The sequence below is a fragment of the Toxorhynchites rutilus genome, chromosome 3, assembly GCF_029784135.1.
Source record: "Toxorhynchites rutilus septentrionalis strain SRP chromosome 3, ASM2978413v1, whole genome shotgun sequence".
Taxonomy (NCBI): domain Eukaryota; kingdom Metazoa; phylum Arthropoda; class Insecta; order Diptera; family Culicidae; genus Toxorhynchites; species Toxorhynchites rutilus.
The window spans coordinates 21,410,876-21,435,963 of NC_073746.1; the positions used below are offsets into that span (position 1 = coordinate 21,410,876).

At 38.5% G+C, this 25,088-nt stretch overlaps 1 protein-coding gene across 2 annotated transcripts in view; it reads left to right on the top strand.

Annotated features, from left to right (window-relative positions):
- The first annotated feature begins 3,483 nt into the window (after positions 1-3,483).
- The window catches only part of LOC129778746 (zinc finger protein 271-like), a 136,346-nt gene continuing 114,741 nt past the window's right edge, over positions 3,484-25,088 (top strand). The window contains exons 1-2 of one of the 2 annotated variants that reach the window (XM_055785831.1): positions 3,484-3,532; positions 3,743-4,161. The gene's annotated coding sequence lies outside the window, so the exon portion shown is untranslated. Of the gene's footprint in view, positions 3,533-3,742; positions 4,162-5,230; positions 5,362-25,088 lie in introns of those variants that run through there. The other variant, XM_055785832.1, reaches the window with a different exon arrangement.

Below are 25,088 nucleotides of genomic sequence, written 5' to 3' on the forward strand. Positions count from 1 at the left end.
GGATTTCAGAATGCAAAATTGCAATCCGATCGGATAACTTTGAGTCTGACGCTGTTGAGGCGCTGCTCATGATGGCGTTGCTCAAGTCAATGTATTCTGATTCAAAAATATTTCCAGTTCGCGATACGCGTGGCTATAGAGGAAGTGAGGTTACTTGCGAATATGTCGATGAAAGTTCGATCCAGCACCATCTGTCCTTTAACACGTTGAGTGCCACGGTTTTATAGCGATTGGATGGATATTTTTAACCCTCCTATACTCGCGTGCAAAATCATAACACGTATACTCGCGCACGGTGTCACAGACCGAAAATTAAACTTCTCTCTAATGTTGCCATTGTGTATTTTTCAGGCTTTAGTGGCATTTATTTGAATAAGAGGGTATGATTGAATGAAAAAACTCCTAAAAATATGTTTTCTTCGTCTTCAGCCTCATCAAAACAGAGTAATTTTTGATACTCCAACACAAATAACGAAATTCGAATTTTTCACTGTTATTAATTAAAAGGAAGCAACTGAATATAATTCATGGAAGTGTAAAGAGCTATAAAATAACATAAAAATGTATTAATTGATTGTGGGTTCATTGGAGTAAGAATCGGAACATGGCAAACTGCATGCTCGAAGTAAGCTTATTTTTTACATTTCTTGCAGTTGTCGCGTGTTTTTCGGGTTTTTTTTTATCAAAGAGAAGAATGTATAACGTATTCTAGAAAATTACTAGATCATAAAGGTTCTAGAATATAAAGTTTGCATATTTCTAATATTCTTTGTCTCTTAATTCTTGGTAAACTAAGAATTAATGCCTTTTTAAAGATGGGGCATAAAAAGATTATATAAAAGGATTTCTAGGAAATTCCTTTTCTTTTTCTTGTAGATATTGTCCATTATAAAAAAAAAATATCCCCGAAACTGTAACTGTTAAAAATTACCATAAGCCATCGATTAGTTTATAGTTTACTGTTTACAATTCATCCACAAGTGAAATTCTTTCACAAGTGTGTATATGTATGAACATTATATTTAGCGATTAACTATGCGAAAGTCAAACATTCATATTTTGCTTTTGAACGTATGAATCTAACAACGAATATATCGACGAATAGTTAATATATGGATCCGTTTAATCCAGTTACAAAAGGGACTGAAATCAAATGAGAATAGTCCGGTCATTATCTTATGCATTATATTCAATGAATATTCCACGCCACTATCATTAATTTATACATTTCATTCAACAATATTCTAGAATATGAAAAAAGGCACTTGTCCAAAAAAGTTACTCCTATACTCGCGTCGGTGTGTCAGACCAAAAGTGTTAAAAAAATGGCACACGTCCCCTCTGTACCAACACATGTGATACGCTAAACGATGACGAACGACGAATAACGAAGCTAGAGAGAATCACAAAGTCGTAGTGTTGATATTTTCTGAGAAATGAACGAATTATTGATTTCTCGGTCTAACAGACCAATGCGTGAGTATAGGAGTGTTAAACGTGTTAGGAGCATCGTTTCTTATCGTAGTGGAAGGTATTTCTCTTCGAAAGGGAATGCTTATATTTGCTTTTATTATCATATGTTATACTGTCAGTCACCAGTGACTGACGCGACCAGAACGAAAACTCAGTGTCAGGTACCGGTGACTAATAACATAAATAAATTCGTTCTGTTTGAAAAACGACCGACGATTAAATTATTTGAATATTGTTTGCACAAAAATTAAATTTGTGGTTATATGTATTGTTTGAAGCAAAATTTAAGAAAAAAATTTTTTTTTCTGAATAGAGGCACTCTAATCGGTATTTAATATTTTGTTATCGGTATCCTGGCGGTATCGTATATAGTTTACAACCTATTCTCATGCTTACCAAGTTTTTTGTGCATAGTTTCATCAAAATCGGTACCGTGACACGAGATTTTATATATATATATAGATTACACCCAAACTCCTGGCGATTGTAATTTGTGTTTTATTCAAAATTCCAACCCATTCAGACCACCGTATCCCTATTCACATTCAAAAAGCACACCAGCCTACGACATTCATCTTAGTTAAACAGCGCATAGCGCAAGGAACGTGCTCATACATCATTTCGCAAACCTCCCCAAGATCATATCCTTCGCCAGAATTAGCATAAAAAGAAGGGGGCTAATGCCGACGCTCATTCGCTTCTTTTCCTGGCCAGAATTACGAAATACTTTCGCTTCGCGCACAACCACCAAGAGTTCCGTTCCGTTGAGCGAATCTTCAATATTTGCTACCTTGGTACACAGCGACACAAAGGGAACGGAAGAAGAATAGAGCAAAAAAAAAATCCACCATCAACCAAGATCCTTTTTCGGGGTCGGTCCAGAGAGAGAGCGAATTTTCCACTTCGCTGTACCGCTGTGTAGCAGCGACGAGCGCACACACCGACATTCGATCCCGAGTGGGAGGAGGGTAGATAAGAAATTTCATCCCCCCCTCCACACTCGGGGACAGGATTTTTATAAGAAAACACCAACCAACACCACCGGGGTGTGTGTGTGTGTGTGCGTCACTACACACGCACACAAAGCGCCCGCGCACACCGCTTCTTCACACAAAACAAGCATAACCTCGCACAAAAACGGAAGCTGTTGTTCTCTAGCGAACACAGCGATATCATGCGCTGGACTAAAGTGTAAGAATTCCGCAGCAATAGGTATAACATCCGGGGGTGATGAGAAACAGGCCAAAGTCCTTCCGTGACTGGGAAAGGTGTGCAGCAGCGGGAAACATAAGACGGTGGAACAGCACCCGGAACGGGAGGAAAATGGAACGAATAGTAATGGGGAGAGAGAATAAGCATAATTATGGCACACTCGAGAGTGAGAGTGATATTCGTTGCCTCTTCTCTCACTTGATATTTCCAAGAGAGCGAATCGTGGTGAGTCGACTACCACGTAAGCAAGTTATTAGGAAAAGGATATTCATTCTTCCTTCTTGCGTATAATCAAAAGAAGGCGGGCTCGAAGATGACATTCAAACAGCGATAAAAGGTCGCAATAAATCTTTGATTCATAATTTACGATACAATCGATGTCAACCTTAATTCGATTGTGTCAGCAAGTCTGATTCTAATCGGCACATTAGAGAGAAAATTTCAGGTTTCTAGGACAAACCAAAAGAAACCGCGAAGCGTAAGAAACGAATTGATCTTGGTCCTTACGGTCCGTGCGCTAGTGTTGGTGCTGTGTGTGTGTGTGTGTGGAAGGCACAAAGAGGAAGCACAACAAAAACAATCTCATTTACTCGCGCGCTCGGTGGTGAGTTTCTATCCGGGTGGTGGAACGAGAGAGAGAGAGAGATCTAGGAGAGAAGGCACGGGTAGAACCGTGGTGTGAGAGAAAGGAGTTCCGTCCGCTTGCCGTAATGAGAAAGTATGTAAATATTCTGGAGACGTTTGTAATTTTCTTTTGCGGCCGGTCGTTCCGTGAGCTTTGCGCGTTGGTCGGTCGTTCGGAACGGACCGTGTGTGTGTGTGTGTCTGTGTGTGGGTTGGAGAACGAGTGAGTAGTCAGGGCGGGAAACTGCGGTGTGAGTGTGTGTATGCAGCGAGAGTGTAACAAAGAGGAAACACATAAGATCGGCCAATCCTTCCTAGCTGTCTGCGTGTGTTGGGGCAACAACTGTCGGTGGGATGGGAAATGGGTGCGCAACGGGAAAGGGGTTGTGAGGATTATTATTTAATTCCATTTTTTTTTCTCTCGACTCGAAAGGATATAACCGAAGGTGAAGAAAAGTGCTATGCTGTCTCGAGAAAAACCTGAATCTTGTCCCTTTGGCAGTCGCGAGCCAGTTCTTGAAGAAACAAGTTTGGAACGAAACCGGTTCTTTTCCTCGCAGTAGTGATTCAGTGCCAGAAAGGTGGGAAAAAGGTTCAAGATCAATCGAGTGAAGAAGGTGAAAATGTCTTGAAACTGTGGAAACCTGCCTCGAGAAGAATTGACCTCCGATCGGTGGAGGGAGTGAAATTCCAGTGGATACAATCGTTGACAAATGTGAGAGATTGAGAGGAGATGCGTGTGTGTGTTCGTTGGTCGGTCATTCAGAAATGTCTGTGATTAGTGCATTTGATAGTTTGGATTGACAACAAAAATTGAACAAATTATACATTCAAAATAACGAAAATTGCCAGGTAACTCTTCTGTTCCAACATTTTATTGGGGGAGTATACCAAAATATAGCACCACAAATCATAATGAAAATTACCGTCGGCTCTCTTAAACCGATATGTAGCTGGATATCGGATGATTGTGAATCCTATATTTGAATGTATGAGGAACTCTTGAGCCTGGAAATCCTACAAACGTGAACTTAGGTGAACAAATCGGTTGAATGAAATTATGCTTTCGAAATGGCTCATAGTGGAAACTATTCGAAACCATATCAGAACATCAGTTTCAAGTTGCTGACGATTTGATGCATTTTTTCTCGAAGTGTTGATTATCAACAACCAAATGGTGTTGAATGGAGTGCTAAAAAATATATGTGTTTTACTGCCGACGAATAGGAATGGAACAAAACATTTCTACGAGTTGATATGAACATAAGAGTCTTCTGATTTTATATAAGTAGCAAGTTTTTATTCACATGCCCTGCCTTCATGTATGCGGTTGCGGTTGAATTTATATTTAATTCTCAACATCTTGATAACATTTTATTTTCAATTAAATGAATTGTTCGGTAGAATTTGGTTTGAATGTCATCTTGTGAAAATACTGAAATTAGAGATAGTATCGTTAAAATTCGTGCGTATTGTATTTGTGTAGCGTATGTATAAAGAGCCGATTTTTTTAAAAGAAACAAATAATTATTATTGTTCAATTTCAAGTGTCAACCGCTGTAAATTTAAAGCTTGCTTTACGAATACATTTTTCTCAATAACAGATTAATGCCTATGAAGTGTGTATTATTCCGTCGGCTGCCAAGGAATGTATTAGAATTTTTGATAGCGCATAAATTTTCCATCGACTTTCATATTGTACATTTTGGTCTGAAGTTTTTTTGACATTGACTGTAACGTCTCAGGGCAACCCAAACAAATTGATCCCTTTTCCGATTTTCAACTGATCCATGTAATTTTTGATATCTTTTTTTGCAGTATGGATTGATTATTACAAAGCCCCATAGAGAAGGTTTAAGGGCTACTGAACCTTTTCTTGTGGGCTATTTAATGAGCTTGTTTACACGGACGACTCTCATACTCTTTAGTTGCTAGAAATCAACATCCGAAAGGTTATCGAAAATAACATCAAAAAGATTGCGCAATGCAAGCCGGTGTACATTCAAATGATGTTATATTTGGAAAAACGTCTCTCAAATATGGAATTATAAGGTATCACCTTTTACTCAAACTTATTTTTACACGTGTATTTACATTTGGAGATATAGTAGAATTTACATCAGAGTTATATTGGTCGTTTCCAGGGCACTTGGTCTATATTCCGGTGAAGAAAATGAAAGAACAGAATCAACGCTCACGCAAAAAATTCGAATAACTCCTTATAATTTTTTTTTCACTCCGTCGATGGTAACACTGCATTCCCCACTTCGGGACGATAATATTCGGCTACTCGTTCAGTTTGATCGGATGGTTTTTAGTGTCAAGATGTGAAATTTACAAGAACGTGTATTTTTAGTGAAATCGTATTACTCGAGCAACCGAAGCCTTAATGAAACTTTGTCCTCTCGTGGTAAGAATTTCAACATTTATCGTCGTCGATTACTTCCTCTGGGGGTACGTGAAGGACCGTTGCTATGTTGTCAATAAGCCAACAAAATTTGGAGGAACTCAAAGAAGAAATAACTCGGATTTTCAACAGCATTGAAGTCGAAATGTAAGAGCTGTACATGACAAATTTGTTTCATCGTTTGAAAACGCGTTGTCGAAAAAAGGGGTGGCCATAAATTTCTTTTTCGTTTTTCAAAAATAAAAATCGCTATAGCAGAAGTTATTAAAATTTGTTGCGTGGGTGTTCATTCTAAAAGACCCTGTACAAGAATCATCCTCTTTTATAATACGTGTTTTCCTGGTATTGATTTCTCTTCTAGGAATAATTTTACAATAGGGATATTGGTGGTACAATAGGGGAGGTGGGGGTAAAACGGACATGTTAAGGAGAACTTCAATTATACCTTTGGAAACTCATGATTCCCAAAACTTTGATGCAATTTATTACAATTCAATATATTGTTTTCCTACCTAATTGGTCAAATATTTTACAAAAAAGTGTTTTTCAATGTTTTTTACTGTAATAAAAAACAGACCGAAAAGTACAACATTTTTTCGATGCGGGTAATATGGACATATAGTGGGGGTAATATGGACAAGTTTGTAATATGTGAAGCGTAGAGGTTTATCGATCGCGAGAGGAATTATTTTATTCAACCAAGGTCTGAACTCATCCCGAACGCCCGTTAAATGATGGAAAAATCGAATTAATCCACCTAGAAGTGCTATCGTGCTTTTCAGGGGTATAAACGGAAAGATCCTCAACTGCTTTTGGTTCCAGTCAGCTTCTAACCAATCCACATTTGGCGATTTGATTTCCATTTATAAAGGCAGGGCATTCCTTAGGAATAGATTAAACAGACTTTTCACAGTCCATCTCACTCCTACTGGCAACTGTCCGTTTTACCCGACCAGTACAATTATTTAAATAATTTAAATTTTCCACTCAAAAATGAATTTACTTTTCCGTCCGTACCTAATATCGTTTCTCTGTTAACTCACAAACAATATAACCAATATAACCATCAGCGAATTGAATTTTTATATTAGACCACTCAAAATGCTTAATATCGAAGCAACTAAAAATACATCCGAACGCAGAATCATGCATGATTTTCGGTTTTTGTTTCCCTTTTCCACTTTTGATCAGTATTCATTGCCATAGGGTGGCTCAAATATTATAGAATAACATGTAGAATGTGTTCTCATTAACAGAAATGCAAAATGTAACTATACAAATCAACCACCTGTCCAAATTACCCCCACTGTCCGTATTACCCGCGGTTCCCCTATATGACATATGGATGCAATTGGAACATTCTTCGTTTTATTGGGATTCATTGCACAAAAGCGTTCGAACCGTTCGCACAACAATTTTTGTATCGTGGCAATTGTGTAATTTTTTACAGCTTGTCACTTTATTCATTATTTATTATTATTTTCAACCGCATCAAAACAAAAATTTTCTGAATACAATTATTATCATTTAGAAACAAATCATAAAATAGATACAGGGTGGGCCATTTAAAGTGGAAGCATCTGGCAACCCCATAACTTTTGACAGAGATGTCAGATTAACAAATGTCATACCGCGTTGGAAGCGTCATTTCAGTACAATTTTAACCATGGAACAATACACACCTAAACAACGCGCTGAAATTGTTCAGCTGTACATTCAAAATAACTTCTCAATTGTGTTAACTAAACGTGCGTGGAAAAATAAAAATAAAGTTCAAACATCGCCTGGAGACAACACTATACGTCGATTATATGCCAAATTTATATCGTCTGGTAGTGTTGGTAATGCCAGTCATCTGTCCAGAAAACGACCAAGACGTTTCGACGAGAATATTGATGCCGTTCGAGCCAATGTTGCAGAGACTCCATCGACATCAGGTCGCCATCGTTCGCAAGAGTTTGGCATCGCTCGAACCACTCTCCGACGCATAATTCGACGCCATTTGTTCGTGAAAATGAATTGGACAATTACTGGTTCCAACAGGACGGCGCTACATGCCATACAGCGGCTGCCACGACCAAATTATTGCGCGAAATGTTCCCCGGAAGATTAATATCGAAAAACGGCGATTATGACTGGCCACCGAGATCACCTGATTTGACGCCTCCTGACTTTTTTTTATGGGGATATTTAAAATCCAAGGTATACACTGGTAAACCCTGACCCTGGCTGCGTTGAAAGACAATATCCGACATGAAATTGCTGCCATATCGGGCGAAACATTGTGCAAAGTGATGGAAAATGCCGAAAAAAGGGCACATTTTGCAGTCAAGGCCAGAGGCGGTCATTTACGAGATATCATAATCAAAAAGTAGTTAGAACAAATCTCCTTGGACCAAAATAAATGAATTTAAAAAAAAAAAAATTTAAATTCCACTTCTTTACTTTGCTATTGCAAAAACAAATCCTTCCACTTTAAATGGCCCACCCTGTATATATGAATAGCTTTTTTTTCACATCAATATTTGTATTGTTCTAGAAATTTAGATTGAAGGTTTTGGAATTTGAATTGGAACAATTTTTATATATTGGGGGTCTTCGTAGCCACTTGGTTACGCGTTCGCTTACCAAGCGATCGATCGTGAGTTCAAACTCAGGGCCCTCAAATGTCCATATTTGTGTTGTTATAGAATAACTACGTCCACGCAACCATCATCAGCGATGGAAATCGATCCACGGTGGAACAAAGATCGATTCATCCATACAACTGCAAGAAACATCGGGTTGCTGTTCTATAAATAACCCAACAATGATCAATATCATCTGTCTCCGCTGTCCGGTCTGTTGAACAATGGAAGAACAGAAAGAATACCCTTACGCCTAAATGGCTACTACTGTGTTATTTGCCATGATGTAATGGAACAGAAAACTTAACGCCTAAATGGCTACTACTAACGACTGTGTAATTTACAATTTATAGAAACATAAACATATGTACATGTACACGATTAAACCCGGCTCTGTTACAGCTAAAATGCTAATGAGCCTAATAAATAAATAAATGGGATAAAAAAAAATTATATTAATATTATATTATATTAATTTGAATAACTCTCTTTTGAATCACATTTTCTCTTTAAACATAAATATATACTAACTAGCTGACCCGGCAAACGTTGTTCTGCAATTGACATTATTTCTAGAGAATATTTTGATTGTGAAGTTGGAGCAGTTGTTCGCACGTGAAAAAACGGCGTTCGATGTCTCGTCTCGTTCTTCAGTTCATACGGTACCCAATGTCCTGTCTTTCTTATCATTCCCATTGCTTTTAAATGATCGGATATGGTTTGCTGAGGTACTCCAAGTGTATCTGCAAGTTCTTGTTGCGTTTATGACGGATTTTAATCGAGTAAAGCCTCCAATTCTTCTTCTTCAAACTTTTTTGGCGGTCCGGAACGTTCTTCGTCTTCCTAGTCAAAATTACCATTTTTAAACCGTGCAAACATCGTCTGACGCGTTCGCTCAGTGGGAGTATGGTCACCATAAACTTACGTCAAAATCCGATGACTTTCCGCAGATTTTTTCTTCATATTGAAGTAATGAAGTAACACTCCTCGCAAAAACACTCTCGTTGGTACGAAATTCGACATATTCGAAGAGGGCAAAAAACTATGTTGTTTACGCTTCAACTTTTTGACATATACTGAAAAAGACGCGCAATGACAGTAGCTTAGAAATTTAGAAACAGTAGAAATTTGATTCACTGGAATAATACTCAAGTTACGCCATCTGTTATAAAACCGAAGAAACTTACTGGTGCACCTGATAGTTTGGCCGTTAAACAATTTCTGAAGATAAAAGCGGAACAAAGGAATACCGATACTTCGAATCAACAAGGTGAACAAACACATAAAAAAAACTAGACTTCGACTCGACTGATTTATCAGTGACCGCGGCCGAACGGTCGATTCAGACGAGCTACTCGGCTGTTTTTAGTCGAGCTCGGCTTCTGGAATATGATTACACACGTGACGAGCGCTAGTCTTCTGGAATAGAACTCACTATGTTGTGCGATATGTTTGTGAATTTTGGATGAAATTTTTATTGAAACCTGTGTTTACTAATACTTTTAATGCTTTTCTTTCGTTACCATAATGTAGAAAGTAAGGTAACGGAAGTTTTGGAAAGTTTGAGGATTATTTGTAGAAAATTTTTAAACATACGTTGGCGTTTAGGGGATTCCGATTTGAAGGTTGTGGCCTGTTTCCATAGTTTACCATTCTGCTTCGAATGGATTGATCTACATTCATTGGTTCTGGTGGAGGTTGTCGGAAAGGATTTCTGTGAGGTAATCGTGGTTATTAGAATGAATTTTATGGGACTGATGGATGTTCTGGAAGCTTTGTCTTTTTAAAATTAAAGTGTGTTAATTTGGTTCGCGATTAATGAAAGAAATCTAGTTACTTCGTCATAATAAATTTCAAGTAATTTTCCTCATTTTGGTTTTTGTGTCCCTTTTCCACCTTTGATCAGTATTCATTGGCATACGAGGGCAGTCCGATAAGTACTTACCCTACAAAAAAGTTGATAGGTCTGAGCCTAGGGGCACGGACGGGATCATGACATAGGACTGTGATTGTGTGTAAGAATTCCATTTGAATTGAGTTTTTTGCATTGTTCAAAATCTGTATTTTTTGTTTCTTTTTTGATACATCAAATGGAAACCCTGAAAAATATGCGTGAGTATACCCTTTCGAGCTTCTAAATTCATTCTTAATTCAGTTAAATTCTTTGATCGCATTTTTTATATAACCAAATAACATGCTCGATATAATGACATCCTGGACCACAATTCCATAAATTGTTAGTAGCAAGACCTACACGATAAAACATGAATTGAGCACGAATTGATTGGACAACAACCTGAACTTCAATCTAATAAAATCTCTATCAACGTTTAACCTTTTCAGCCAGGCTTTCGTCAATTCTTAAGGGAGTATAGAGTGAAATCATCCAATATAATCTTTAAGATCATTTCTAGCTCATCTCTCCATTGATTCTGTCAACTGATAAATGTCTATTATCGGCAAATCGAGTATAATTCATAATACGCATCTAATCACATTGTGAGTTAACGCCGAAATGTAGGCAAAAATATTGCTCGTTGCGTTGTGGGGGAAAAGAGTGGCTAGTAAATTCGAAAAAACATACCCATTTCAATTCTCAAATTGTAAACTTTTTTTTTTACTATATTCACTGTTCATGTCCTGAACAAAAACAAAAATGCTGGATAAATTTCCTGTCTAATGGTATACAACACATCAAATGTCGCAATAACGATTTTGAGGACCGAATACACACGTGCTGTAATGTCATTACAATGCAGTGCTTTTTGGCCGGGCAATAGCAAAAACTGTGTCGGTTTTGCTTATGATAGCGTCTTGCAAAGTAATGCATTCTTCCACACGCAGCTTTTGTTGAATGTGTCGTAGTCGTTCGTGTGTGTCAACGACGAATTTCAGATTGTTGTTTTTTCTTCGAATCACAATTTCTCGCGTCACTGTGCAGTCGCCTTCAATGATTCTGGCAACAACTGCGCTTGCGTGCTCTCCAGCAGGTGTTTTATCAGGATTGCTAACAATAGTGTGATTGTCATTTTGTAAACCGAGCAAGTGTGATTTGAAGTATTCCAATAATTGGTTATATATTTCCAGCTTGCCGGCGATAGCCGGGCCTTAGACGAAGTAAAGTTACTTGCGAATTTGTGAATGTGTACGATGTAGCGGGTGTAGCGTCATCTGTCATTTAACAACATAAATGAATTCGTTGTGTGTAAAGAACGAATGACGGTTAAATTATTTGAATCTTGTTTATACAAAAATACCAAAATCTCGATTGAAATTAGGGTATGGAGATTTAAATTTATGGTTATATGTATTGTTTGAGGTCAAATTTAAGAAAAAAATATTCAGATTGTATTTTGCATAGCGCCACTCTAATTGGTATTAAACATATAATAATCGGTATCCTAGCGGTATCATATATATTTTATATCCTATTTTCATGCCTACCAAGTTTTTTGTGCATAATTCCATCAAAATTGGTCGAGCCGTTTTGGAGGAGTTCGGTATCAAACACCGTGACACGAGATTTTTATATATATAGATTCATTTTTTCACATTTATTACTATTTTTATATATTGAAAAACATTTACTTTTTTTTTGTTTATTTCACGTTGTGATACTATTTATTTTTTTCTGTGCTTACATATGTATTCTCATCCTAACTTCCGACTTCGAACAGTGGAAGTGCGAGTTTTCAATCCTCTATCGGTGAAAGTCCTCGTCTTAAGTTACGGTCCGGAGCCTCTAACGGTTGAACTCCTTGGGTAGAGGCCAACGTGACGTCCAACATCTTCGGCTTGATCCTTTTTGTTGGTATGCTACTTGTGGAGATTTTTCCACGCGACTGCTAGTTGCGATCGGATTCTGGGATCTTTTTTCGGTTTTTTTTTTCACTGCATTCTCACGTAGTGAATCTATCCTATTGCACTCGCGTTGGTTCCTTTCCGGGCGCCAGTTAATAATTTATCGGAATCAATAATTCAAAAATAAAATATTTCATTCGGAGTCAAGCTCCCACTTTATTCACTTTTATAATTTAACTGACTTTCCAATGATTGGCCTTGTTTTTTATATTGATAAATAAGATGTTTTACAATTTTTTCGTTTATCCTTAGTTCAGCATAATTCTCGGGAACGGTCCGGGTGGCGTGTGAATGTTTATGTTTGTCGATCGTTCGCTGGCTGGATCAATACTATGATGACTCGCATTTTGTTTATCGCTAGTGTCGCATATTGTAACTGTACTCATGTAATAACTTTGTATAGTAGAAGTGTGTAATATGCACCCCCTAAGCGAGAATGGATTTATTATGACCGTGCTCTCAAAATTCAAGGTAACAACTACGTCAGTATGTAGATTAGTTAACCCTCAGTCATCTGTACTCGTTCTGTATTTTAGATACTGAATAACAAAAGTGCTACGAATTTTATTTTGTAAGGCGCCCAAATTCTAAATTTCCAATCATACGGTGTTAAATGGCTCAGCAGAAGTATGATATGCCCATGAGTTGTCTCTCTCAGAGACTATAAAGCTCAGAGAAACAGCTTGTATGAATGAGAGATTCCATCAATCTATTCCCTTCATGCCCACCGAAGCGAAGAGAAGAAATCGTTCCTCCGGTGAGCGTGTTCTCTCAGTATTCGTGCATTAATTCTCCAGTCCGCGCTCTTGTTTTCCTGCATTCTCTGAGCACATAATATAGATGCCAGATGTGAAGACATGTTTTCGTTGTCCTTTAATTTTGTGAAAACATACTGAGGTCATTTCAAAGTATGTGAAAACAATGGTTTGTGTGATTTATCGAACATAATTTAGATATATCGTGACGGCTTGCTCATTTTTGTTCATTATGATTGCATTTGAAGACATTTATTCGTACCATACAGAGATATTTGAAAAAATCATCTGGCATCCCTCACATATTTCGAGCAAATTGCCCCGATCGAGGGTATGCCATACTACCCGATGATAAGCTGATGCGGAAAATATCTAATTGAGAAAGAAAAGAATCCTTTCTTACCATATCCTTCATCTGAGATATTCACTGGGAACTCGACTCAATAGATATGACCCACAATTATCGCCTCTCAATCGGTTTTAAGCAATAAAAACCTTATTGACGAATTTACGTTGGATTTACAACCAGATGGCGCAGCGAGAGAAATGAGGATGTTTTGTTTTTTTGGTATGAAATTCGTTCAAATTTTCTAGACAAATCAGAATTTATCATCAAATTTCCCGGTTTCATGTATTGTTTCCACGCTGAAAAGGTTAGAAAATCATCATTTTACAATGTGCTATGTATATTACGAGTAATGGCTTGTTATAAGTATTGTAACTTTAATTTTTTTTCAGCTAAGTAAACGATGAATAGGGTGTCTGCGCTAAAAATACTGCAAATCCTTCTCGTATCGACCCCTACATAATCAATGATATCAGCCAATTTGATATGATATCGATTCCATCGCAATTATCCATAGTATCAATAAACGGTATGCATTACCAAACATAAAATTTTCGAAGATTATCTATGACTTTGGTCAAATCGCGTGTAGAAACTATCGTAAATATACAACACTTCAACTTTCTTACCATATACTGACGACATTCAATGGCTGAAATGAATCTAAATTGAAATAAAATGAATAATCACCACCGAATCATGCTTTTCAGTGCGTAAAATAAACAAACACCCTCACTTTTGTGGTTCTTAGTTCTAATGTAGATGTCGCATGAGCTGATTCAGCTTTGCGTAAATTCGTCAATAGAAATGATGTACAAAATTACATCATAAATCGCTTCCAAAGAGAACTTATTTTTCTTATTTTTTTAAAGCATGTTACAAATGTAAAACTTTCATGGTAGGATTCTATCATTGACTAGCACGTTTGCCTATATCCATTGCATTTCTATTCTTGTTGGCTTACGAGAAAATTAGGTGGGTCAAATTGCCCGGCAGGCGCGTTTTAGACACATCTCCTCTACTACAGCAACCAAATTTAACCATTCATAGAACATATGATACGAAAAACCTATATCGTTTGGAACACTGACAACTCGCGTGATTGTGGCATCCCTGTTGGTCGCACGTGATCGAAGAAAAACGAGAGGAAAAATAAGAAGCCATTTGTCAGGTCTCAGGCCTGTGTCAAAAAAGGAAAAGTAGTTAATTTTCAAAAGTTCTCGGTTTGTTTGACGTCGTGAAGTTTTTTTTTAATATTTTGCGTTATTGGGCCTTATTCTCGTTTACACTTCACGATGAAAACGCAATCACGAGTTAGTAAAGCAGAATGAACACTTTTCAAATAGAAATTATGAAAGAAAATTAACTTCTCTGTTTCGAATTATTGCTCAATCTGAATGGAAAACTTTGTTTTTTTTTCATGTAGTGAAATATTCTCTTACAAAAATTATATCTGAAGACCATTTTGGATACAAAAGTTCTCTTTCACCGATGAGAAAATTATACAGCTTATAACTTGAAAATGATTGGGTAAACTGTTTTTTTTAACCTATTTGTTTATTTATTTAGGCTTATTAGCATTTGAGCTGTAACAGAGCCGAATTTTAATCGTGTACATGTCACATTTTTCTCATGTCTATGAATGACACATTACACAGTTGCCATTTGTAGACGTAAGACTATTCCTTCTGTTCTTTCATCGTTCAGCTAGACTACCAGACAGCGGAGACAGTTGATATGATCATTGATGTGTTATTAATTGAACAGCAGCCCGATGTTTCTTGCAGAGCAGAGCAGTTTTATATGGATGAATTGTTCTTCATTCGACCGTGGATCGATCTCCATCGCTGATGATTGTTGCGTGGGTGTAGTTATTCTGTAACAACAACAAAGATGGTCAATGAGGGCCCTGGGTTTTGTACTCACGATTGATCGCTTACTAAGCGAACACGCAACCAATGTGGCTTCGAAGAATTGTTATCTAATAAGGATTGCAACCTTTGAAGTTAATCTAAGTTTTAAATAACATCGTCAACCTCAAAACTTCTTGATTTGGGATCTAATCGCACAATATGAGAAATGAAACAAAATATGAACTACTTTTGTAAAATAAAATAAAAAGTCTACATCGTTGTTCGCTTGTTGAATTTCGAAGTGTGTCACATTCATTTTTGACAGCAGTCAGAATGCAAAGAACTCTGTACCTTATCAACAACCTGATGAAAAAAATCGAAACAGCAAAATCAATCAGGTACGGTAACAACTTATTCCATCCACCCTCCAGAACTGGGTAAAAATTTTGAAATAAGCTTTCATTTATGCATCATATGCATGAAACATGAAAACATGAAAATGTTTTTTTATTCCAAAATATTTTCCACTGATATCACTTTTCTAATGGACACCAGGTTAAAAATGGCGTCAAATGTTCCCCGCGAGTGTCAGCTCCGGTAGCAGCAGCAGCCTGTCGCAATATTTTATGACCATTCGTTCGTTGCACAGAGTGCTCACAGACTCGCAATCAAAACTATGGACCACAGCGAAGAAAGTTCATCGCTGGCGGAAGACGGAGCTGCTGCTCTTCGCCACACTTTTTACTCACTGTGGATCCTGTGGATGGGCCATCAACGGCGGATGACGGCCACTCCGGAAGCGCATTCGGATGAAGGTTGGCGAATTTTACAATCCAACAGCAGTCTCCGGGGTGTGTGAGCGAGAGACTGAATGCTGGAAACAGAGAGAGAGAGAGAGAGGGAGATCGAGTGAAGTTGGGAATCGTGTGAGTCAAAGTCGAAGAAGAAGCGCAGGTGAAAGTGGTCAAAGTGTGGCTCCTCCACCCCCATTTACAGGGAACGTTTTGACATAATGTTGATGATGATGATGACGCTGGTAATGATGCAGCCATTGGGAGGGAGGAAAAAGTGCAATAACTGATGGCAGGCTGTGCAGCAACTGAGATGTGAACGGACTGACTGCACAGAGCAGCGCCAGCGGAACTTTAGGGGTGCCAGTCAACGTGAAGGTTTTGGGATGGACGCACGAATGGGGTGGGTTATCGTTGGTAATGAGGAAACAGGATTAGCATCGCTGCAATAATGTTACGATGGAAAAAAGAACCAGGCTGTGGGAAGGTGTGGAGAGCAAGACGATTCTTCATGTCCTCCCATACAATCATGGAGTGGTGCATAGGAAATTTACCAGTTCTAATATTCGTGAGCTGATTCTGTCCATGGGTTGGAAGGATAGATAGAGTATGGTGATAAACGGACACGGCGTTTTATGCATTCTTGTACATATGTGGTAGACATAATGGAACAGTGCTGCCAGCACAAATGAACCTGCGTTATTAATTAGAAGTTCTACTGACAGCAAATTTCGAGATTATCTCATTTTTCGCTACTTTTTTAGATCATAAGTGATGCGAAAACAGATCTTGTAAGTTCGTGAACACTGTTCTCTTTCCCTTGTGATCAAAATTATCCTATAGTATTATTTTTTATGTACTTTGCATTGACAGGACCGGTATCTCACTATGGACGATTTCCATACAAGCAGCGGACAAAAATATTTTCATCATTTTTTCAACACTTGTGGTATTTTTCTACTTGTAATGATGGAAACAAGTTACTTGGGATCATTTGTGACTATATAACGGTCTAATCTTGATAGAGGAGTGTATTTTTTTAGGTACGGTTACGACTTTCAAGACATTTGGCATCAAAAATTTTGTTTGAAAATCACAATTTCTTCGCCTTCGTACTTCGCAAGGTTCCTTCCTCAAATCATGCCAGTAGTATACACAATAACCAGGGCCATATAAATTGAACTCCTTTTCATCCGAAAATACAACGTTTTCCCATTCATTTCGCCATGCCACATGATTTTTGGCGAAATTCAATCGAGCATTAGTAGGTGCTGGAGTAAGATTCGGTTTTTTTGCCTTTTTAGTGTACTTGAAGCAACTAGATCCACGTGATATCTGTGCAATGTGCTTATTGGTAATTCAGAGTCCAAGTTCCAAGCTTCTTAATTTCTGATGCACTTTCCATTTCCAGCCAGCTCCAGAATTCGATTCCTGCCCCGATTGCTTGTTCTGGTATTCCCCTTAGTTTTCTTCTTATCGCCATATTTCTCACCTTTCTTCAACACATTTCGGATCTGTTTACTCTCCTTCCTATTTCCCGGTTACTCATACCAGTTTGCGTCAGCTCACGAACAGCACCAACAAATGTTTTGCATACTAACACAACAACAAATCTTAAATGACAGACTGCCAAGGTTTTAGGTGTCATAGGTGGGCCAGTCGCTTATATTCAATTGTGTGCATTGAAACGAATTTCCCTCCTTAAAATGAAATTTTGCCTTATAATTTTACACCCGAAGACCTATGGACCTTGTGTTGAGAAGACAGATTTATGTCTGATTGAGGACAAATTATAGGAATTAGGAAGTCCTTCAATTTTGTGCAAATTTGCAGAGATTGGTCACCAACCAAAGTAATAGATCAATTTTTTTATTTGCTCATCAGTCTTAAAACAGGGTGACATCAAACAATTGACATTTTTTTCATTCTCAAACATTTTTAGCCGCAATTTGAAATTTGAAGGATTTCCAACTTTATAATAAAGATAATACAATGGGAAAAGGGGATGGCCCATGAAGCACACGAAGGAAAGGGGATTTGGTTCTCAATCAAAGCCCGGCAAATTCAGCTAGTATTTTTATAAAATTATAGTTTCATTAAAAATAAAAAAAGATAAGTACTTAAAAATATGGCCCAGGTGGTGTATTTAAGTGGAAATTAGCATTTAGAGCTCGACAGTTATTCTCTAGACAAAAACTGTCTTCGACAAAGTTGTTACCTTTAATAGAGCGCTCATTTTTATGCAATCAAAAATAGGGTGACCAAAATTGTCGATGAAATAAAAAAATATAACTTTCTTATCTTTATAGATAGAGGTAAACATAATTCCAGAATGTTGTAGTCCCAATTATTTGAGACATCTTTGTAGAACAAAGTTTTATCTCTTGAAATGACCGATATAGCGCCTTTTTTGTATGTTGCGTTGGGGTCACCATGCTAGTATTTTTTGATGAAAACCCATCAATAATTTTGAGCAGGATTAAGATATTGACAAATCGGCATCGCAAAATATTGGTATTGGTATTCCTAAAAGTCATACGAAGACAATTTTGATGTAGAATTTAAAATATAATTTCATGGTGACCCTTACGCAACTTTTTCTAGGTTGCGTTAGGGTGCCGACGGTACTTCTTCTATATTGCACAATCAGATGTGTTAAGCGAAGGAGCGATCAAAAGTAAACTCCAAAATTCTTCTCCTGAGAAGCTTTGGGCCTGATTCTCGAATACACTACGAATACACTTCACGGTGGAAACGGAATGAAACGTATTCGCGATGACAACAGTACGGTGTCGACATCTGGATACGAGATTAGTTTCCCACTAAATTTATTATTATAACATCAAATTATCTTCAGATGAAATTATTGTATGAGATTATTATATCACATGAAGAAAACAAAGTTTTCCACTCACATTGAATACCAGTTTGATACGAAGAAGTTAAGTTTCATTAATTATTTTTTATTTCAAAAGTGCTCATTCTGCCTGAAAACTCATTATTATCTTCGACACTTCACTAACTCGTAAAACGTAGTTCAATGGCGTGCCGTTTATTTTGTTTCCACCGTGAAGTGTATTCGAGAATCAGGCCCTTTATCTTTCCGTGAGAGAATGCTGGATATGAAATAGTCCAAGCGATATCATGTGTATAAAAAAGTACACAATATCGCTTGGCCGTGTTGATCGCATTCGTTGGGGATGCTCAAAATTATTCTCTGCACAAACAAATATGAATATTCTGAAAGAACGCTGAAAGTCTTTCATGCTAGTGTGGGAGTGGATGAGTAGAAATATGAATGTTTTTATACCGGGATACACATGAAATTCAGATGAAATTTTATTTCGGAAATGAAACTATCACTGTTTGATATTCTGCGTTTCGGGCAGTGAAATGCGTTCGTGTGTGTGTTCTACACACTTTTTCGTCCATTATCTTTCGTCGTAGAGTTACAAACAAAGGAATCAACGCCAAGAATGAGCTGAGCGTGCAGTGGTGTCAGATAAGTTTTTTTTCCATACGCATTATTTAAATTATTAAATTGTTTAATATCCTCAAATCTTTACCGCGGTCGCGATTAGAGTTCAATATAGAGTAGGTACGATAAATAACATAACATAAGGAATATATTGCCGATCAGAATAATTTTAGAAGAATTTTCTCGGTTACCTAGTCTGGCTTCGATATATATCGCCGGTTCGATTAGTTTTAGAAGGAATTCCTCGGTTACCTTGTCAGGTTCCCAAGAATAGTTTTCACCTTCGCGATTGGAGTTTGATGAAAAGTACGCACAATAAATATCGAAATATTAGACTGTCAAAAAAGTCCTGCGGTATTTCCGCGAGGTGTCGTTGTAAGCGCGTAGTTCTAGTTGTATTCATTGTATCGAGTTGCAGCTTGTTGGAAAGGTATTTTTTCGCGCTATAATATAGTCCTTGACATTGTTTTGTTTGGTTAAGTCGTTCTTGAGTTATAGTGTCGCAAATATGGAGCAAAATAAAGAGAAAATCCGACATATTTTACAGTACTACTATGACAAAGGCAAAAATGCATCTCAAGCTGCCAATAAAATTTGTGCAGTTTATGGACCCGATACAGTTTCCATTGCCACCGCACAACGATGGTTTCAACGTTTTCGTTCTGGTGTAGAGGTCGTCGAAGATGCGCCACGCTCCGGAAGGCCTTTCGTCGAAAATTGCGACAAAATCGCTGAATTAGCCGAGAAAGACCGGCATAGTAGCAGCCGTAGCATCGGCCAAGAGCTGGGGATAAGTCATCAAACCGTTATTAACCATTTGAAGAAGCTTGGATTCACAAAGAAGCTCGATGTATGGGTGCCACACACGTTGACGCAAAAAAACATCTTTGACCGTATCGACGCATGTGAATCGCTGCTGAATCGCAACAAAATCGACCCGTTTCTGAAGTGGATGGTGACTGGCGATGAAAAGTGGGTCACTTACGACAACGTGAAGCGCAAACGGTCGTGGTCGAAGCCCGCTGAAGCGGCTCAGACGGTGGCCAAGCCCTCATTAACGGCCCGGAAGGTTCTGCTGTGTGTTTGGTGGGATTGTCAAGGAATAATCTATTATGAGCTGCTTCCCTATGGCCAAACGCTCAATTCGGACCTGTACTGCCAACAACTGGACCGCTTGAAGGTAGCACTCATGAAGAAGAGGCCATCTTTGATAAACAAAGGCCGCATTGTCTTCCATCAGGACAACGCCAGGCCACACACTTCTTTGGTGACGCGCCAGAAGCTCCGGGAGCTCGGATGGGAGGTTTTTTTGCATCCGACGTATAGTCCGGACCTTGCACCAAGTGGCTACCACTTGTTTTTGTCCATGGCGAACGAGCTAGGTAGTCAGAAGTTAGCCACAAAAGAGGCCTGTGAAAATTGGCTATCCGAGATTTTTGCCAATAAGGAAGCGAGCTTTTATAACAGGGGTATTATGAAGTTGGCATCTCGTTGGGAACAAGTCATCGAACAAAACGGCGCATATTTGACTTAAAACAGATGATTGTAACTAATTTTATGAACAAATGAAAATTAAAAAAAAATACCGCAGGACTTTTTTGACAGCCTAATATATCCCTGGTCCGATTAATATAAATTTTCTCGGTTACCTTGTCAGGTTTCCCAAGAATAATTTTCTCCCACCGCGATTGAAGCATCAAGAGTAGGCACAATAGATAACGAAATATATCTCCGGATCGATTAATTTTAGAAGATTTTTTTTGTCGGTTACCTTGTGAGGTTTCCAAAGAATAATTTCCGCCGATGAGAGTTTGATGAAGAGTTGGCACGACAAATAACGAAATATATTGTCAGTTCGATTTATTTTGAAAGAATTTTTTGGGTTACCTTGTCAGGTTTCCCAAGAATAATTTTCAAAAAAAAAAAAAAAAGAATCGCGCGTTGACAAATTGATGAATGTTGTGAAACATATTATTTTCGCAATTTCGTTTCGTCGAGGTGTTGATAGTTCGCGTTTACATAATCACATCACTTACCTCAGTGAATCCTGATTCATACCTCTTCCCACTAACAATAATCCCTCCCATGATATTCGCTAGGGAATCACGCTATAGAGGTGGCCCTTCTAGCCTTCGGGCGGCGAATATCATACTAACATTCCTTCCCTTCCCCTGGTGACTGTAAGGACATGGCCTGCGTCGTTATTGACCATTTGATGCTTGAATCACCGAAAATTGTACAACGAGAATGATTTGCTAGTCCCAAGCGTCATTCTGTATGTTCTTTGTGCAATTTTCATGGAGAGCAACTACGAATTGTACAGTCTACCCAAGCTCTAGAACCCATGCGCTTTGACTTCGCGTCCCTATCCGGGGACACATTTCGTTCACCAAAAATGCAGCGAGTATAAAAGTACTTACATATTGCATGTGTCTGCTATGGCGATTTCCCTAGGCGCATAGATTTCAGTTCAGTCAGGCGGTAGAAAAGAAATGTGATTAGGAGAGGAGAAGGTATAGGCGTGTGAGTGGGACCATTCTCATGTCACATCGCAATTACAACTAAATACTTGTATACAAATGTGTGTGACTTAATTAGACTGTTTTCAAAGCAATTCTTAAGCTATTTTGTAATCGATAATTAACAAGCGTATAAAGCGTAGACATTTTATCTTTGGAATGAAGTGGTTATCATATCATTTCGTTCAGTTGGTTATGAGATAATAACGCTCAAAATCTTGTTGTTCTGGCGTAACGCTCTCGTCCTAAAATTTGAAAAAAAATATCGCGATGGATTACGCGACCCGGAAGCTCATGGGAGAAAATAGATTCCGACCAACAAAGTTGAAATTGTGATTTTCCTTCTTATTTTCTTCTTCTTCTCATGCTTTATTTTCTTATTTGCACCTATAAAACCAATCAACCAAAAGTTTTTCGGAAAGCCTAATCAATAACGTTTATAAGAATATAATATACTTTTTTTTTTTATCCAAAATATATATTTTATTAAGGCTCATATGGCGTCAGCCTAACGGGGCCGGGAGTTCAATATTTTGACAATGTTTGCTTAGACTATGTTAGTAATATGTAACCGATTACTCGCGGTTGACTCGAGGTTAGTATTACAAGTGTTCTCATAATTGGTATGTCGCAGTCTTCGATGCTCTGTACGTGTGCCCGACACGGGATACTTCCTATTGGGATGCAGCTGACCATTAATCAGCAACGCCCCCCTAGTCTGTACCCCATATCTAGCGTGGTGCGTCTTTCTCGACTCGAGGAATCCAGGATAGAATGGTCACTAGCCGGCGCAATCATCAGCTCGTGTAGAGTTGTCATGAGCGGTACAACCTTTGGCTCTTGTTGAATGATCAGTGGACTGCACAACCTTTGGCCCGTGTATCTGTAAAGAGTGTGTGTATGTATTGCCGCGACTAAGTAAAAGTTTATCGATCGGATAGGAGGGATATGAAACAGGGACACAACGAAGGAAACATCATTAAACGTTTCTGAGGAACAGGTATAGATGAAGCAGAAGATCAAGATCACGGCTACCTAAGATATCCCGGACGGGGATATCCGATTGTCTGCCTTGTGCTCTCAGTGCTCTAGAGAGCTGAGAGCGAGCAGCATGGAACCGGATACACGACCAGACAACATGCTCGATGTCGTGGTAGCCATCGCCACAATCACAAAGATTGTTTGCTGCGAGCCCAATGCGATAGAGATGCGCGTTTAGGTTGTAGTGATTGGACATAAGCCGAGATATCACGCGAATGAAATCACGACCTACATTCAATCCCTTGAACCATGCCCTCGTCGAGACCTTAGGGATAATCGTGTGTAACCAACGACCGAACTCATCACCACTCCACATGCGTTGCCAACTTACGAGCGTATACTGACGAGGAATGTCGAAAAATTCATTATAAGCAATTTGCCTTTCAAAAAGTGTGCCTTCTGAAGCGCCCACCTTAGCTAGCGAGTCCGCTTTCTCATTCCCCGGAATCGAGCAATGAGAGGGAACCCATGCTAAGGTAATCTTGAATAATTTTTCGACCAAAACACTCAATAGTTGTCTTATTCTTGTTAGGAAATAAGATGAGCGTTTATCAACTTTCACTGAGCGGATTGCCTCTATTGAGCTGAGACTGTCTGAAAAAATAAAATAGTGGTCGATGGGCAATGTTTCAATGATCCCTAATGCGTAATATATCGCACCCAGTTCAGCGACATACACGGAACAAGGATCTTTGGTTTTGAAAGAGGCACTGGAATTTTCATTGAAGATGCCGAAGCCAGTGGACCCGTTTATGAATGAACCGTCAGTAAAGAACATTTTATCAGATCTAACTCTCCCATATTCTGCCGAAAATATCGGCGGAATAGAATCGGAGCGTAGGTGATCTGGGATTCCATGGATTTTTTGTCGCATGGACAGATCAAAAATGACAGAGGAATTGCAGAAGTATGGGAAGCAAACTTGGTTGGAGATGCCTGGTGAAGGCTGCACGTCGTGAGTAAGGTACTCATGGTATAAAGACATAAAACTTAACTGAGGAGTCAGTTGGAGTAGATTTTCGAAGTTATCAATTACCAATGGATTCATGATCTTGCAAAGGATGAGAAATCTGTAGGATAACTCTGTGAACCGAAGAGTAAGCGGGGGTACTCCTGCCAAAACTTCGAGACTCATCGTATGTGTCGAATGCAAACACCCCATGGCTATACGCAAGCAACGATATTGTATTCTCTCCAGCTTGAGAATATGAATCCTGGCAGCTGACCGGAAGCAAAAACTGCCATATTCTAACACTGATAATATCGTTGTTTTGTACAACTGAATGAGGTCTCCTGGATGGGCACCCCACCATGTTCCGGTTATTGTTTGGAGAAAATTGATTCTTTGCTGGCATTTCTGTTTCAAATACGCAATGTGTCTCCCCCAGGTACATTTAGAATCAAAATATACACCCAGGTATTTGAAAAACATAGAGTGTTGGATCGTTTTGCCGGATAGGTGAAGCTGGAATTGGGCGGGTTCGTGCTTCCTAGAAAAAACGACCATTTCAGTTTTCTCCGTAAAGAATTCGATACCCAGCTTGAGGGCCCACGTGAACAGATTGTTCAGGGTATCTTGCAACGACTTTTGCAGAACGACGGGATTAGTACCCGTGATGGAAATAACTCCATCGTCTGCAAGTTGTCTCAGCGTGCAGTCTCTTGTTAGACAATCATCCATATCATTGACGTAAAAACTGTACAAGAAGGGGCTTAGGCAGGAGCCTTGTGGTAGGCCCATAAAACTGTAACGGGAAGAAACTTATAATATACTTATAAGTTATTCTGTAATTAGGATAGAAACAATTGTTTTTATTAGAATTGTTTTTTTTTTAAAGAAAACATTTTTTTTGCAGTTTTTGATTTTCATTTTACGATATCTCAGGTATAGTATCTGCTACAATCTTGAAATTTTGAGTTTTTCCTAGTTAAAGCGTCTACTTTTTATAGGAAACATAGAAAAACAGATCAGTGACAGTCACTTCTTCGATTTTTGTCCACCTAAAAACTCATAATGCATCCAACAGTTGCAGCTATAATATACGAAAAATAACATATTTTCCAAGACAGAACAGCAAGACGAGGGGCGTGCGTTGGGGTT